Source organism: Microcaecilia unicolor, chromosome 11 (genome assembly GCF_901765095.1).
Source record: "Microcaecilia unicolor chromosome 11, aMicUni1.1, whole genome shotgun sequence".
NCBI classification, from domain to species: domain Eukaryota; kingdom Metazoa; phylum Chordata; class Amphibia; order Gymnophiona; family Siphonopidae; genus Microcaecilia; species Microcaecilia unicolor.
Genome location: NC_044041.1, coordinates 170,492,118 through 170,507,188, shown reverse-complemented (window position 1 = coordinate 170,507,188; position 15,071 = coordinate 170,492,118). Strand labels below are relative to the sequence as shown.

Below are 15,071 nucleotides of genomic sequence, written 5' to 3'. Positions count from 1 at the left end.
GCTCATTTTCAAAGCACTTAGACTTACAAAGTTCCATAGATTACTGTGGCCTCTGTTTACAAAGCTTCGCTGGCGGTGTGGTACTACCAACACAGCCCATTGATATTGAATGGGCTGTGTTGGCAATGCCACGCAGCTTTGTAAACAGGGGGGTATGTAACTTTGTAATCTACGTTCTTTGAAAATATGCCTCTACATAACTTTGTAAGTCTATATTCTTTGACAATGAGCACCTTAGTGCATTTAACGAATTATTCCATATCATCAAGCTGATCAATCCATAGACTGGTGGGTTGTGTCCATCTACCAGCAGGTGGAGATAGAGAGCAAACTTTTGCCTCCCTATATGTGGTCATGTGCTGCCGCTGCCGGAAACTCCTCAGTATGTTCTCTATCTCAGCAGGTGGTGGTCACACACAGCAGCAGCTCTGGCTAGGCCTCCAAGCCTAATCCTTAGGTTTTGTTGAGGCCTGGGGTTGAGGGCTCTTTTGAGCAAGTGCAAACCTGGTGGTGCCAGGTCCCTCCTTTTCTCCCCCCTCCCGCTGGCTCCGTTTAAAAAAAAAAAAAAAATTTTTAAACGTCTTTAAAGGCGTTTAATTCGACGTTTCTTTAAACGTTCATTGCAGCTACTCACTGGGACACCAGTTCGTTACAGCTCGGAGCGGCAAGCAGGTAATTTTACCTTTTTATAGCGGGCAGGGGGTTCCCCGATTCTTCTCCTCGTGGCAATGGCGTCGGAGGGCGAGGGCGCAAAGGGTCGCTCCCCGGATCGCTGGAGCGCTTCTAGAGGGGATGCGGGGGTTTTACAACCTGATTCGCCCTTGATGGGTGATAGTTTAGTGACCGATGAATGTCCCGGTCGTTCCTCCGGCGTGGCGGTTTTTTCCCGCCATAAACGCCCATCCCCCGCTCCTCGCCTCCGCCATCTTGGCCGGCCACGCGGCTCGGACGGCTTCTTCGGGGCCGCCCTTGAGGTTGGAGACATTAATGCCATGAACGCCCTTAATTTGGGCGACGGCACAAAAGCGGCTAAAGTTAAGCGCCGTTCTTCCCGCGCGGCTCCTTCACGGAGTTTCGCGCCGGACGCCATTTTGGATGCGCAGCATGTCTCTCCCCCGCTATTGCGAGCGCCGGTTGAGAGTGCGTCTAGGGCTGTTGCCCAGGCTGCGGAAGTGCACAGTCTGGGGGGTTTCTCCCCCGAGTTTGTTTTGCTGCTGCATCAGGCTTTCCTCATGCAAAACGCTGCCCCTGCTCCCTCTTCGGATAAAGAGGTTGAGGTTCCCAGAGGTAAACGCCCTCGGGTTGATTTCCAGGCCTTGGAGGACTTTTGTCTCCTCCGATGTAGATGAGGGCAGCGTGTCTGAGGTCTCCCAACGATCCTTTGCGGATTCCTTGGAGGAGATAGATCCCCGCTCGGATGGAGCGGATGACCCCTCTGCAGCGCGGCTTTTTAGCCCAGAGGATTTGCCCAACCTGTTGTTACAGGCCATGGACACTTTGAAGATTTCCTCTCCGGAGGACGTCTCTCCCTCAGCCCCTGTTGGCTCTGCCATTATGCTGGGGACGAAGCGCCCGCCTAGAACCTTCCACGTGCATGATGCCATGCACACCTTAATTGCGGCTCAATGGGATGTCCCGGAACGAGCCTTAAAGTGGCTAGGGCTATGTCCCGCCTCTATCCTTTGGCTGTGAGTGAACGTGAGGCCTATCTGTGGCCTACCGTGGATTCTTTAATCACTGCGGTGACTAAGAAAACGGCGTTGCCGGTGGAAGGTGGCACGGCCCTAAAGGACGCCCAAGACAGAAGATTGGAGGCGGCCTTAAGGTCGTCCTTTGAGGCAGCTGCTTTAAATTTGCAGGCCTCAGTTTGCGGCTCCTATGTGGCCAGGGCGTGCCGAACTATGGTGCAGCGGGCTTCCCCCTCGGATCATTCCTTGAGGGCTGATTGGCCGGCCCTGGAATCGGGCTTAGCCTATTTGGCAGACTTGCTGTATGATGTCTGGAGAGCCTCAGCTAAAGGCATGGCTCAGACAGTCTCTGCGCGGCGGTGGCTTTGGCTGAAACATTGGTCTGCTGACCACGCCTCTAAATCCCGCCTGGCTAGATTGCCTTTTAAGGCAAGCTGCTCTTTGGGGTCGAGCTGGACAAAATCGTGACCGATCTCGGCACGTCTAAGGGCAAGAAATTACCAGAGGTCAGGGCTCGGGTTAGTACTCGTCCCGATACCTCCAGAGGACGGTTGCAGGAAGCCTATCGGTACCGCCCGGGCAAGTCGGGTTCCTCTGCCCCCTCTTCCTTCAAGAGGAATTTCTCCCCCAAGCAGCATTCCTTTCGCAGAGACCGCCGTCCCGGAGGTGCTCCCTCCGGTCCTCCCCCAGGGTCTCGTACCCAATGACGGGGCCTTGGTCCACGCCCCAGTGCAGATTGGAGGACGGCTTGTCCTCGTTGCTGGGCGAGTGGACCACTATAACTTCAGACGCGTGGGTGCTGGAAGTCATCAGAGACGGCTACAAGCTAGAGTTCTGCCAACCCTTAAGAGACGGGTTTGTACTCTCTCCCTGCAAGTCTCCGGTCAAGCTGTGGTAGTGCAGCAGACCTTGGACAACCTGATCCGCCTGGGTGCGGTCGTTCCGGTGCCAAAAAATCAGATTGGCAAGGGACGTTACTCCATTTACTTTGTGGTTCCAAAGAAAGGAGGTTCTGTCCGGCCTATCCTCGGCCTCAAAGGGGTCAATCGGGCCTGGAAAGTGAGGCACTTTCGCATGGAGACTCTCCGCTCTGTTATAGCGGCAGTGAAGGCAGGAGAGTTCTTGGCTTCCTTGGACTTCAAGGAAGCGTACCTGCATATTCCCATCTGGCCTCCTCTCCAACGCTTTCTGCGTTTTACAGTCCTGAGACGACACTTCCAGTTCAGAGCCCTCCCTTTCGGGTTGGCTACTGCTCCGCGGACCTTTTCCAAAGTAATGGGGGTCATAGCGGCCTTCCTGCTAAAGGAAGGAGTACAAGTCCATCCTTATCTGGACGACTGGTTGATCCGAGCCCCCTCTTATGCAGAGTGCGGCAAAGCTATGGACCAGGTAGTTGCTCTTTGAGCTCCCTGGGATGGATCATCAACTGGAAGAAGAGCCAGCTGCGCCCGACTCAGTCCCTGGTGTATCTGGGAGTTCGATTCGACACCCAAGTGGGCAGAGTGTTCCTGCCAGACAATCGGATTGTCAAGCTTCAGGCTCAGGTGGACTAGTTCCTAGTAGCCTCTCCTATTCGGGCTTGGGACTACGTGCAGCTGTTGGGCTCTATGACGGCCACGATGGAAGTAGTGCCCTGGCCAGGGCTCATATGAGACCACTACAGCTATCTCTGCTGCTGCGCTGGACTCCGATGTCGGAGGATTATGCTGTGCGCCTTCCCGTGGACCCAGCAGTGCGCAAGGCGCTGAGCTGGTGGACGCAGACAGACAAGTTGTCTGCAGGATTGCCTCTGGTGACCCCGGAGTGGATTGTCGTCTCGACAGACGCCTCTTTGATGGGCTGGGGAGCCCACTGCTTGGGAAGGACAGCGCAGGGGCTCTAGTCTCCTGCAGAGGCAAGTGGTCTATCAACCTCCTGGAACTCAGAGCCATTCGGTTGGTGTTATTGGAGTTCATCCCGGTACTGGTGTTGAAGCCTGTACGGGTCCTGTCGGACAATGCCACGGCTGTGGCCTATATCAACCGCCAGGGAGGTACCAAGAGCGCCCCTCTAGCCAGGAGGCTATGAGTCTTTGCCAGTGGGCGGAAGCGAACCTGGAGCAGCTTTCAGCGGCCCACATTGCCGGAGTCATGAATGTCAAGGCGGACTTTCTCAGTCGCCATACCTTGGAGCCCGGAGAGTGGCAACTATCTGCTCAGGCGTTCTTGGACTTCACGAAGCGCTGGGGCCAGCCGAGCCTAGATCTGATGGCGTCATCGGCCAATGGCCAAGTGCCGCGCTTTTTCAGCAGAGGACGGGACCCTCGATCCCTGGGAGTAGATGCTCTTCTCCAACAGTGGCCGACACAAGAGCTCCTCTATGTGTTCCCGCCCTGGCCCAATGTTGGGCAGGGTGCTAGACCGGGTGGCAAAGCTCCCGGCAGGGTAATCCTGGTGGGTCCGGATTGGCCCAGACGTCCCTGGTATGCGGACTTGTTCAGGCTCTGTCGACGATCCTCTGCGGCTGTCAGTGGAGCAGGGCCTGTTACATCAGGGTCCCGTGGTGATGGAGTATCCTCTCCTTTGGTCTTACGGCCTGGCTATTGAGCGGCAGCGTCTGAGGAAGAAGGGCTTCTCAGACAAGGTCCATCGCCACTATGCTGAGAGCGAGGAAGCGCTCTACTTCTACTGCTTACGCCAGGTTTGGCGTATCTTTGCAGCATGGTGTGAGCCGGCTCACTTTCTCCTTCACTGCTCCAATTTCTTCAGTGTTGGCGTTCCTGCAAGAAGGTCTGGAGAAAGGCCTGTCGCTCAGTTCCCTTAAAGTCCAGGTAGCGGCTCTGGCTTGCTTCAGGGGCCGCCTGAAGGGTGCTTCCCTGGCTTCGCAGCCAGATGTGGTGCGCTTTCTCAAGGGAGTTAATCACCTGCGCCCTCCTCTGCACTCAGTGGTGCCTGCGTGGAATCTCAACCTGGTGCTAAGAGCATTGCAGAAGCCGCCTTTGGAACCCTTGTCGAGGGCATCTCTGAAAGACCTGACGTTGAAAGCAGTCTTTTTGGTGGCTATCACTTCAGTCAGAAGAGTTTCCGAGCTCCAGGCGCTCTCATGTCGAGAGCCTTTTCTACAGTTCACTGAGGCAGGAGTGACTATTCGCACAGTGCCTGCCTTCCTGCCCAAGATTGGTTCTCGCTTCCATGTGAATCAGCAGCTCTGTCTCCCTTCCTTTCGTAGGGAGGACTACCCAGAGGAGTACTCCGCTCTTGAATATCTGGATGTGAGACGAGTCATCATCAGATACTTGGAAGTGACCAATGATTTCCGGAAATCGGATCATCTGTTTTGTCCTGTTTGCAGGTCCTCGTAAGGGTCGTCAGGCTGCTAAGCCTACAGTGGCAAGATGGGTCAAGGAAGCCATTGCAGCGGCTTATGTGGCCGCGGGGAAGGTGCCCGCCTATCCAGCTGAAGGCTCACGTCCACGAGAGCTCAGGCGGCCTCGATGGCAGAGGCCGGATCCGTCTCCTTGGAAGAGATATGCAAGGCGGCAACGTGGGCTTTGGCTCATACATTCTCCAAGCATTACCGTTTGACTGTGGCTGCACGGGCGGAGGCCCGGTTTGGAGCTTCAGTGTTGAGGTCAGGGATTTCTATGTCCCGCCCTGGGTGAGTACTGCTTCGGTACATCCCACCAGTCTATGGATTGATCAGCTTGATGATATGGAAGGTAAAATTATGTATAATCATACCTGATAATTTTCTTTCCATTAATCATAGCTGATCAATCCATAGCCCCTCCCAGATATCTGTACTGTTTATATTCTGGTTGAATTTTTAGGGTTCAGTTTAGCCTTCAGTTACTTCAGGAGGACTTCGTGTTCAAGTTCTTCTTTCACTTGGATTCTTCAAGAGTTGAGACGAGTTGTGTTACAGTGAAGCTGCTGCATTCCTCTCCCCTCCGTTTTACGGGGCTGGATTGAGACATAATTCTGCCGGCACTCCCTCCCGCTTCGTGCGGCTGTAGGGCAGCTTTGTACCCCCCTCCGCTTCGGCGGTGTTAGGGTCAGTCAGCTCCTCCCGCGGTTGCGGTTGCAGGATAAGCCAGATCCCCCCGCATCGGCGGGTGTGGTGTCCCTCCCCCGCTTCGCGGGGATGAGCTGGACGGATTCCCCTCCCCCACTTGTGTGGGGATGAGCTGGGTTAATTCCCCTCCCCCGTTTCGGCGGTGGTGAGCTGGGCAGAGTGTCCCTTCGTGGGTGTAATTCTCTAAGTGCTGAGTCCTGCGGATGGAGCTTTGATATCGACATACTGAGGAGTTTCCGGCAGCACATGACCACATATAGGGAGGCAAAAGTTTGCTCTCTATCTCCACCTGCTGGTAGATGGACACAACCCACCAGTCTATGGATTGATCAGCTATGATTAATGGAAAGAAAATTATCAGGTATGATTATACATAATTTTACCTTAATGTCTTTAAGGGGCCCATTTACTAAGGGTCGGTAAGCCCCATGTGGGCTTACCGCTTGCCAATCCAGAACTACCATCGGTGCTAGTGGAAATATGTGTCACAGACCTAGTATTACGTTGTTCAGAAGGCACTGCATAGCATCCTCAGCATAAAAAAAATTGAAGTGCATATGTTTATTAAATTGATTATTTATTTTATTTATTTGTTGCATTTGTATCCCACATTTTCCCATATATTTGTAGGCTCAGTGTGGCTTACATAGTACCGGAGAGGCGTTTGCCGGCTCCGGTGAGCACAGATACAAAGTGATGTTGTGGTAGGATAAAGTTCATGTGGTACAGCCACAATTAGGGAATCGTACAACGGAAGAGTTGAGTTATGTTCATTACGTGCTTTAGTTTTGTTGTGTCGCAGAGATCAGGTATTTAGGTTGGATCGGCAGGGTATGCCTTTTTGAATAGGTTAGTTTTTAGTGATTTCCAGAAGTTTAGGTGGTCGTGTGTCGTTATCAAGGCTTTTGGTAATGTGTTCCACAGTTGTGTGCTTATGTAGGAAAAGCTGGATGCGTAAGTTGATTTGTATTTGAGGCCTTTGCAGCTTGGGTAGTGCAGATTTAGATCGTGTTGATTCTGATGTGTTTCTAGTAGGTAAGTCGATCAAGTCTGTCATGCAGTGGCGTACCAAGGGGGGGGCGGTGCGGGCGGTCCGCCCCGGGTCCATGCCGCTGGTGGGGGGGTGCTGTGGCGCACGCCTGTCACCCTGTCTCCGAGTTAGCATATGTTCACTGCTCCCTCTGCCCCGGAACAGGTGCCCGCGGCACCCCCCCCAGCGGCGTGCACCTGGGGGGGTGTCATTTCGCCGGGGGGGGGGGGGGGCACATCGGCGATGCCCCGGGTGTCAGCAAGCGTCGGAACGCCACTGCTGTCATGTATCCAGGGGCTTCACCGTAGATAATTTTGTGAACCAGGGTGCAGATTTTGAAGGCAATGCGTTCTTTCATTGGGAGCCAGTGTAGTTTTTCATGGAGGGGTTTTGCGCTTTCATATTGCATTTTTCCAAATATAAGCCTAGCTGCCGTGTTCTGAGCGGTCTGAAGCTTCTTTAAGGTCTGTTTCTTGCATCCCGCATAAATTCCGTTGCAGTAGTCTAAGTGGCTTAGTACCATTGATTGTACCAGGTTGCAAAATGTTTCCCACGGGAAGAATTGTTTCAGGCGTTTGAATTTCCACATTGAGTGGAACATTTTCTTTGTTGTGGATGCCACTTGGCTCTCTAGCGTTAAGTTACGGTCTATAGTAACGCCGAGGATTTTCAGGCAGTCTGAAATAGGAAGGGTGTAGTCTGGGGTGTTGATAGTTGTGGGGTTGTCCGCGCTGTGTTGGGATGAGAGGATGAGACAATGTGTTTTTTTCTTTATTGAGTTTTAGTTGAAATGCATTTGCCTATGAGTCCATGATTTTTAAGCTGAGTTTGATTTTGTTGGTGATTTCAGTCAGTTTTGGATTTGTACGGAATTTGGATTTATGACGTCGTCTGCATATATGGAAGGGTTAAGACCTAGGGTGGATAAGGACTTGGCTAGTGGGGTCATCATTAGGTTGAAGAGGATTGGTGATAGCGGTGATCCTTGTGGTACTCCACAGTCTGCTTTCCATGGTGATGATATGCTAGAGTTTGATTTTACTTGGTAGGTTCTTGTAGTTAGGAAGCCCTAGATCCAGCTAAGTATGTTTCCACCAATCCCCAAAATTATATTAATATATTGTGATTTACCATGTCGAATGCACTAGACATGTCGAATTGGAGGAGAAGGATGTTTTTGCCTATTGCTATTTCCTGCTTGAATTTGGCTAGGAGAGTGAGCAGTACTGTTCCAGTGCTGTGGAGGGGGCGAAAATCTGACTGTGACTGTGATTCGTGTAAAATTGAGAATTTGTTTATATAATCTGTAAATTGTTTGGTTACCATGCTTTCCATCAGTTTAACTACTAACGGGATCTATTCTACTGAACGGTAGTTATCGGGGTGAGTAGGATATTTCCATTTTCTTTGGGGAAGAGACCTTGCTGAAGCATGTACTTTAGGTGGGATGTGAGGTCTTCTATGAAGCGGTCGGGGGCGGATTTCATTAGGTAGCTGGGGCAGGTATCTAGTTTACAGTGAGTGTTGGAGAACCTTCTAATTGCCTTGGTAACTGTTTCAATGTAAGGAGGGCGGTTTAGCCAAGGTCCGGTCAGCCAGGTATGCTCCAGTGGTAGGTCCAACTCATTAAGGAAGTGATCGATGTCAGTGGTGGTTTGAGGTAGCGTATGGGGATCTCTGGGTGATATCGTCGGGCTGTGTAGGCGCTTTATGCTAACCCTTTCGCATCACTGATTGTCAATGGTATCCAATCCCAGGGGTTTTCTATAGCCGAGGTATGAGACGGGGTTGCCCCCTCTCCCCTTTACTTTTTGTCCTCTCCCTAAAATCCATGCTTTGCACATTGAAGGGCAAGGTGGCAGTGTATGGTCTGGAGGTGGGGTCCATTATTTTCAAGACCTTGGCATTTGTGGATAACTTGCTTCTCATTCTTACTGATCCCCAGCACTCCCTTCAGGTGGCGGTCGAGCTGATGAAGGAATATGGCTTTCTTTCTGGCTTCCAACTAAACCTGGATAAATCATTTGGGTTGCTGGTCCTCCAGTCAGTTCGGATGTCCTAGACGGAGACCTTTCCCTTACAGTGGGCGAAAGGCTTAAATACCTTGGGGTGCATCTTCCTACTGACTGTCACAACTCTACTCCCTTAATGTAGGCCCACTGCTGGAAGCTACCAGGTTCAAATTACATAGCTGGCACAATTATCCCCTTTCTCTGTTATGGAAGATTAGTTTGTTTAACATGTTCCTTGCACCGTGCTGGTTATATATATATATATTCCAAATGTTTCTGTTATACCTGCAAGTAAAAGAGGAATGGCTGTTAAATTAATTGATTCAACAATTTTTGTGGCTGGGAAGGCAGCCCCAGATTTTCCGTCAGACTGCTGTGTTGCCATGAGAGAGAGGGGGGTCCTGGGTCTCCTCAGCCTTTGCTTCTTGACTATTAGCATGGAATGAGATTGGTTTAGGAACACTGAGTGTTTTTACCTGTACAGCCTTGGAATCAGAGATCATGGGTCTTGTTCACCTTGGCTACTATCTACGTGCCCCATTGTCTGCAGTACCATCGGTGCCCCAAGTATATGTACACTACTGGCTTTTGCGTGCAGTTTGGCGTTGGGTCTGCTGCTTTCATGGTGTTGAGCCCACCACCACTCCCACTCCCTTGTTGCCACTTTGCCACAATTCAGCTCTCCCACCAGGCACGGACTCTAAACTATTTGCCATCTGGGAATCAAAGGGCATTCAGTTCCTCTTTTGCATCATGTGGTACAGGAGGATGGTTCGCTTAAGTCCTTCGACTCTCAGAGAACTGAATTTCACCTGCCTGTTAGGCTGTATTCTCATACCAGGAAAGACAGGCCCGGGCTGCATAGGAACTGCAAACAGACACCCTTAAGGCAAGGCCAGATATTTCAAAGGACCGCGGATTCAAGCCGCCGGTCCTGCATGTCTTTCAAAGCGACCCCTCCCTCTACTGGGAGGGTGGTCTTTTTAGTCACCGCCGTGACCAACGAGTCCACTTTAGGCATCCCAAAAGGGGCCAAGTGCTCCTCACTCAGAGGGTAAAGCTGACCCATAGCCCTGGCCACTTTCAAAGGCCCATCGGGGTCAGGCCATTGAGCTGAAAATAAGCTCCTGGATGGAGTCATGCACAGGAAAGACCCGAGTAGGCTTCTTAGTACTCGCCACCCTAGATTAACAGAGGAGGCATCGCCCTTGGCAGGATCATCAATCGAGAGGGCCTGCATACCAAACAAAAGGGGGTCGTCTGAGTCTGTTCCTCGCTGGCAAGTACTTCCTCCCTGTTTCAGCAGAGCATAGAGCGGTATGCCACCAACCCCCCCCCCCCCCTTCAAACTAGAGTGTTGTCCTGTGTCGCATGCTGACGAGGGGACCAGGCCAGATTTAAACACAGCTGAGGAAAAGAAGAGCTTAGGGGCTGCCATTTTAGCAGAGAGCCCTCGTGGTGGTGACGCTCGATAGAATCTGGAAAGCTCTCAGAAACTGGATGGGAGAAGTTTCTGCTCTAGTAAATAAAATCTAATGGAGGAATTGCTGTTCTAGTAAGTAAAATGGACTTGCTTTCTAAATCTGTGGCCGATACTAAGCAGGATTATTTTGCTCAATTAAAGCCCAGGAAGAGAAATCTTCTTTGAATCTGTGACTGCTTCTATAAAGATAAGACTGATCCATAGGACGTTTGAGCAGTTGTAAAATTATAATAGGAGACTTAATCTGCATTTTTAAAAAAGATTTCCCTAAACCTCTTGGTATGACCCCTGTTGACATGTTCCACAAGTATTTGATGGAGATTCTGAAGTTTACCCTGAAGCCTTTCCCCCTTTAAATAAGATTTATTTCTTGCCTGTTTCCTCTTAGAAATCGTCTGGAGGAACACTGGGAGGTTTGATTCAAGAAGGAATCAGTGTTAACGTATCAGCTATACTGGAGGACTCTATGACAGAAATAACAGAGGGGGCTACTTTATTAGCTTCCTTTGTTTTTGAGCAGGATTTAAATGCTGTACTGAGAAATCTCAGGGAGTGAGAGGTCTACATAAACGTAGGCGAAGATTTTTGCTTATCTGGGATCCTTACCTCTATTCCCTCTGCCCGAGAACCAAGAGTTCCATTATAAATGTTCTAGGAGGACCCTCCAGGCAGCTTTAACCTTGGGTCTGGGTTCGGAAGGTTGTTTTTGTTATTGGTGTTTTGATTCAATTGGGGAGGGGGAGGCTTAGAAGATAGGAGAGGCTTCAGTTTGAAGGGAGGTGGGTATTTTTGCTCCTGTATATTGGTGTGAACCATAAGAGTACAAGTTCACTCTACCATTGTTCTGTTCTTCTTGGATGTTGGAGGGGACTTGGGAAAGGGGGTGGTTTTGTATAGCTTGTGTTAAGACTGTGAATTTGTGGTTTGTCGTCAATAAAAGTGTTAAACTTTAAATGTACTGAGATTGTATTTTCGTAATGCTCAGGCCTTGTTCTGTGAACAGAGGATATGGGTATATCCTGATGTGACTAGGAGCACACAGGAAAGAAGAAAAGCCTTTCTTAGTTTAAGGCAGGAAACAAGGAATTTGGAAGCAACTTTCCTGCTGACCTATCCCTGTAAATGTTTAGTCCATTTTGCTGAAGTGAAATATGTTTTCTTTATGTCTGAACAGCTGAAGGCTTTTCTAGAGTTGAATAAAATCTCATTCGGGTAATGGGTGAAGTAAGATGAAGGGGGGGGGGTTGTTATTTCACGTTAAGCGTAATATAGGGCCTCTTTTATCAAGCTGCGTGGCAACGCTGACGGATCCCATTCAAAATGAACAGGCTTTATTGGCATTACCACACTGGGAGCCGCTAGCGCGGCTTGATAAGAAGCCCATAATTTGTTATATTTATTATACTGCTTTGTTTTCTAGACTACCTTTTCCCCTTAAGTTTTTTTGGTCTAAGAAGAATTGCCAGTTTTTCTTCTTAAAACTAAGATGTTATGTATGCTTTATTTCAATGTTACTATTCGATTTTCTTTAGCAAGTGTGTACTTGTGATTGTATTTTCTACAAATTTAATTAAAAAAAGACAGGCATTGTAGATTGGTAAAGGAAAATGGGAAGACAATATTAAGTTGGAAATTTGGGGAGAGAATTTATTTTTAGGAAATACAGTTAGAAATTTAGGGGCCCTTTTACTAAGCTGCAGCAAAAAGTGGCCTGCGGCAGTGCGAGAGAGTCTTTTGGGTGCACGCTGGGCCAGTTTTTACCGCTTCCTGGAAAAAGGGCCTTTCCTTGTCATCAGCAGCAGATGAATCCATTAACTGATGGATTGTATCCGCCTACCAGCAGGTGGAGATAGAGAACAATGAAAAACCACAGTGACCCTTGGATGGCTAGTCCCATCTGCCTTCAGTATTTCTCTATCTCCCAGCAAGTGTGGACGTAGCTTGATCAGCTCCTGGATTTCTGCCTGGGGTGGCTCCTGTGCTTTGCCAGTTGAGCAGGGGTGTTGTGGCTGGTGGTGCCCACTTTAAAGGCATATAGGTTCACCCTTTCCCTGCCTTACCCATTCCCCCCTCCTCCCGGAGTCCCTCTGTTGCTGCCTGCCTCCAATTTTCCTCACAGTGTTAAAAAAAAATAAGTGCGCGCTTGTACAGTGTGCTATTTCTGAGGCTTTCTCCAGAGATTCTGGTTTCTGTGCAGCTTGACCGGAGCTCGTTGACTCGGTCTTTTGAGGTGAGAGTGGTGCCCAGCTCCTCCGGGGAGGTTCCCGCGGACAGCGTTCCGAGCGGGGTAAGGTTTGGTGCGAAGCCGCCATTTTATTGGTATATTTCCGCCCTTCGGGCGATGGCTGCTAAAAGAGGTAAGCGCTGCTCCCGTTGTGGTAAACGCAGGTCAGCAGCGGGGCTGTGTAAAATGTGCTCCTTAGACGCTCGCGCTAGTACGAGCATGGCGAGCGATGATTCTTCCCACTCAATGGAGCTGGGCAGCGGGCGCCATTTTGGAAGCGCCGCATGCCTCGAACTCCGCGATGGCGAAGGAGTCTGAGTGCAGGGGGACGCCTCGTTTAGAGACTGCTAGAGGAGCTCCAACCTCCGTCTCTCCTAATTCGGGGGCGGGGGATCAGAGTGAGTTTTTCTCCCCTGAGTTTGTGCTTCTGATGCATAAGGCCTTCATGCTGAAAAGAGCTCTGCCGCAGGTGTCTGACACTGTATTGCATTCTGGTTTCCCTCCGGGTGTTGATGCCCCGGAGATAGCTACAGATGTTATTTCTTCCCCCCAGTGTTGGAAACACGCTAAACATAGATTTGTAAATTCCCCGTCTGAAAGTGGCGCATCTCCCTTTTCCCCCCGTGGTCTGGCTGTGGGGAGTCTGAGGGATCTGGCAGGCCGGATTCGGAGGAGGGTGCTGGTTTGCCACTGGATTCGGATGATCCCAGTGCGTTTCGGATTTTCCACCGCAACAAGCTGCCAGCTCTCATTACTGATGCCTTGCAGGCCCTCTCGATTGATGATCCTGCCGAGGGCGATGCCTCCTCTGTTAATCTTAGGATGGCAAGTACTAAGAAGCCTACTCGGGCCTTCCCTGTGCATGACTCCATCCAGGTGCTTATTTCAGCTCAATGGTCTGACCCCGATGGTGCTTTGAAAGTGGCCAGGGCTATGGGTCAGCTTTACCCTCTGAGTAAGGAGCACTTGGCCCCTTTTGGGATGCCTAAAGTGGACTCGTTGGTCACGGCGGTGACTAAAAAGACCACCCTCCCAGTAGAGGGAAGAGTTGCTTTGAAAGACATGCAGGACCAGCGGCTTGAATCCGTGCTGAAGTGGTCCTTTGAAATATTGGGCCTTGCCTTAAGGGCATCTATTTGCAGTTCCTATGCAGCCCGGGCCTGTCTTTCCTGGTTACAACAGGCGGTGGAACAGCCCGCGGATGGTGCGGGTTCCCTCTCTGAAGTTGCCCCGCAGATGGAGTCGGCCCTGTCATTTTTGGCTGACGCCCTTTATGATCTGGTCAGAGCTTCGGCTAAGCAGATGTCTGTGTCGGTTTCGGCCCGCTGCCTTCTTTGGCTGCAGCATTGGACGCTGACATGGCCCTCTAAGCAAAGGCTGGGTGAGGTTACCCTTTCGGGGCCTCCTGTTATTTGAAGAGGAATGGAGAAGACCTGGGGGACTCTAAGCCCCAGCGGTTACCTAAGGATAGGCCGAGGCCTTCTTCCAAGGGTCCTGTGTTTCCTTCCTCTTCCAGACCTCGCTTCCGAGAAGCTCGTAGGTATCGCCCGGGGCGCTGTGCTTGGTTTTCTCAACGTGCCCGTTTTCAGCAGAGCAACTCCTTTCGCTCGGACAAACGCTCCGCAGCGGCCGGGAACTCGGCCAAGAGTTCAGGGGCGTCCTCCGCAATGCCGGTCCACTCCTTGATTCCTGCAGTAGGAGGATGGCTTTCCCTCTTTCTCGAGGAGTGGACCAAGATTACTTCGGATCAGTGGGTCCTGGACCTGATCAGAGAAGGTTACAGATTGGAATTCGGTGCCCTGGTGAGAGACGTGTTTTTGGCGTCCCGATGCGGCAGTGCCGTCAAACGGGCGGCGGTAGAGGAGACCTTGCAAGTCTTGCTGCACCTCGGAGCGGTGATCCCGGTGCCTCCCGCTGAACGCGACTGTGGCCACTATTCCATTTATTTTGTGGTGCCTCGAAAAGGTGGGTCTTTCAGACCGATCCTTGACTTACGAAGAGTCAACGAGGCCCTAAGAGTGCGACACTTTCGCATGGAAACCCTGTGCTCCGTCATTGCGGCGGTACAGCCAGGAGAGTTTCTCATGTCTCTGGACCTAAAAGAAGCGTATTTGCACATACCTATTTGGCCCCCGCATCAGCAGTTTCTCCGGTTTGCAGTATTGGGACAACATTTCCAGTTTCGGGCCTTGTTCCCGGACCTTTTCCAAGTAATGGTGGTGGTAGCTGCCTGTCTCAGGCGAGAGGGTATCAGAGTTCACCCCTTTCTCGACGACTGGCTCATCAGAGCAGATTCGGCAGACGAAAGTCGTCTTGTCACAGCCAGAGTGTTACAGTCCTGGTCAGGTTCAACACGGCCTCGGGGTTGTCTTTCTCCCTGACCAAAGGCGGTGCAAGCTTCAGACTCAGGTCCCGTCTGCTCCTGCGATGCCTCGCCCTCGAGCTTGGGACTTTGTCCAGCTGCTGGGGTCGATGACGGCCACCTTGAGGTGGTTCCATGGGCGAGAGCGCATATGAGGCCACTGCAGATTGCCCTGCTCCATCAATGGGTTCGATTTCCCAGAATATCAACGCAGACTAG

The 15,071-nt window shown here is 51.1% G+C and overlaps 1 protein-coding gene across 1 annotated transcript in view; it reads left to right on the top strand.

Moving 5' to 3' along the window:
- Positions 1 to 15,071, top strand: part of C11H19orf54 (chromosome 11 C19orf54 homolog) — a 34,990-nt gene that overhangs the window by 3,531 nt on the left and 16,388 nt on the right. The window lies entirely within an intron of this gene.